General features: G+C 38.1%; 1 protein-coding gene across 1 annotated transcript in view; it reads left to right on the plus strand.

Annotated features, from left to right (window-relative positions):
• LOC119414401 (immunoglobulin kappa light chain-like) overlaps positions 1 to 2,791 on the plus strand; it is a 23,147-nt gene that overhangs the window by 5,850 nt on the left and 14,506 nt on the right. The gene's annotated exons all lie outside the window — the stretch shown is intronic.

The following is a 2,791-nucleotide window of genomic DNA, read 5'->3' on the forward strand; positions in this document are numbered from 1 at the left end:
AATCAGATCAGGTGAATTTAACCAATAAGTCAGTTTATGGATATGTGAGGACCAGTAATACATTGTAAAATTAGGTAGAGAAAGATCCCCGTTTGTGGTGAACTGTTGTAATAAAGAAAGTCTCATTCTGGGGGCCTTTCCGTTCCATAAAAAAGATGAGACCAACTCTCCCATTCATGTCTAATACAGGCCTCTAACTGTTCAATCGTCTTGGGCCTTATTTGTCGCACCTTCTGTTGGATAAAATGTAAATGTTATCATTTAAAACTGTTTTTAGACCCCTCATCATTTAATTAAACTCCAGTCGTGTGAACTAAAGAATAGCCAGTCTTGTTCTAAGTGTTCATGTACATGTGCAGTGAGTCCAAGACCTTGGTTTTTTTAAACAACCATGATGTTATTCAGATCTGACCTCGCTACTCCGGCTATCCCGTTTTGTAATCAAGCTGTCTGTTTAGTAATCTTTTCTGGCTCTGCTGCATCGGCGAAAATCTGTATCTGTTGATTTTGCCTGCTGCTCACTCCTCCTGCCTCACAATAAAACACGAGCTCTCCCGTCGAACGGCGGACTACACCTTAACGTTTGGTCAGGTCACGAACTCCCCCCTCTGCAAAGGGCTCATCAAAATTCTTACACACTGGCTTGTGTGTGAATTCTTTAAAGGTGATACGAGGGAAAAAATCCTTGACATTCTTGGCGAGCCAGCCAGGAGCTCCCCGCAATCTGTTCATCGGTGGGACTCGACAGGACGCGCTGAAAGGTCAGCAATAGGCCGCCCAGAAGCCCCAGACGCTGATTGTGTCACAGGCCAGTGAGATAGGTTCTCCTCGAGACATCGGGGACAGACCGGCGGAGCTCCGAGCCATCTCTCACACAAAGCAAGTATGAGACTTTTCCTTTTTTTTATTTTTTTATAAGCAAAGTTGAACAGTGAGGTTGTTTGCTCAAAACAATGCTGAGACCCTGTTAAAGTGAAGCTGTTTTGCCCATGCAATCAAGACCTGATTAAATAGTGAAAAAGAAAAAACAGTTTAAGCCAAAACCCAGTAAAGTACAGAAGTGAGACATCTGGTGAGGCGTTAAATGAACAGCAAGTGAGATTCTAGGGTGGTTAAGAAACTTACAAATAAGTAACGTGAAAAAAAAAAGATTTTTCACAGGTTACAAGCACAAGTGAGACCTTTCCTGAATCAAGATCTTAATTGACAAAAACAGGTGAGACTATTGTCAAGACCCTTTTTAAAAAAAATTTTGAAAAAGAAAAAACAGTTTAAGCCAAGACCCAGTAAAGTACAGAAGTGAGATTGTTTGTTTAAACCGACCAACAACTTGTTTTGAAGTGAGATCGGTTTGCGCATACAATTAAGACCTACAGAAGTGAGGTGTGACAAGTCAAGACCTGATTTAAATAGTGAGACGGGCACCGAGACCTTATTTGGACATTTAGTGAGGCGTTAAATGAACAATAGTGCCATTTTTAATATAAAATGAGTCAAAACCTCCTTTGCAAGTGAGATTTCTAAGGGTTAAAAAACTTATAAACGAGCAACGTGAAAAAAGTCAGATTTTTCATGAGTAACGTGAGAAAAGTGAGATTTTTCACCGATTACAAGCAGAAGTGAGACCTTTCCTGAATCAAGATCTTAATTGACAAAAGCAGGTGAGACTATTGTCAAGACCCTTTCTAAAATTTTGAGTGAGACTCATAAGCCGGCATTTATTCTGAAAAAATTGTGAGACAGTGCAAAACTCCTGTCTGTCTATGTGTGACTGTCTGTCTGTGTGTATGTTTAAAGTGACAGGCTGATCCTGTGGAGGATCCTTGCCTGTACTAACAGACGGGACCCGAAGCAGATTTGCTTACAACCTTTTTTTTTTTTTTTTAACTGAGTTTGGGTTAAGTGAATCTTTTTCATCTGGGGAACAAAGACTGCAGCTTTGTTTGTCAGAAAAAAGATAACACCCACTAACTGCATAAGAAAAAACGTTAAAATACCTTGTCTACTTCGCCTGTAAGCTTATTGAGTAATATAAGTTTACAGATAACTGTTCACTATTTGTTTTTTGATTCTATAATGTCCTTCAAGCGTACAGCTGACTTTTTCTGTTATCTGTGGTGTTGCCGGCTCTCAGTCTGGGAGACCAAACGCACGCACGCTTTGAACTCCCTCCTGTGTGATAACCACACACACGCACAAACACACACGCTTGTGAACGTCATGTTGTACTAAAGTTTTAAGAAGTATGACACTCTAAAAAACAAGTTATCTGAATTTAGATAAAAAATTAAAAAATAAATAAAAATACTGCATGATGTTGAAAAATAGAAATTGACATTGATTTTATAAGCCATCTACATTGGGTAAGATAGCTACTGTTTATAATCTTGTACCAAAACCCAACTTAGAAAATATCTGAAATTCCCTTTAACTGACTGAATTAATTTATAAAAAATTCTGAAATGTCCCTTTAAACTGTTTAAATTCACTTCGTGTCAAGAGAATACCTCTGACCTTTGAAACCAAACCACACTTTATAAAAATTAACTACTAACGGCTTATTAAATCTATAAATTAGGTGCAAATTTAACATAATATAATTAAATCCAAGATAGCCACATTAGGAGTTGACGGCTCATTTTAAGCAGACCTAACAATGTACATTTTAGCAGACTTAGCACTGTTAAGGCATTAAATATGGATAATACACTAATAGATTGTGTTCTCGTTTCATTTACTGTATAACAATTCAGACCGTTTAAGCTCTCACGACCTTTGAGTTTGACATGTG

This window comes from Nematolebias whitei, chromosome 1, assembly GCF_014905685.2.
Source record: "Nematolebias whitei isolate Nwh7 chromosome 1, NemWhi1, whole genome shotgun sequence".
NCBI classification, from domain to species: Eukaryota; Metazoa; Chordata; class Actinopteri; order Cyprinodontiformes; family Rivulidae; genus Nematolebias; species Nematolebias whitei.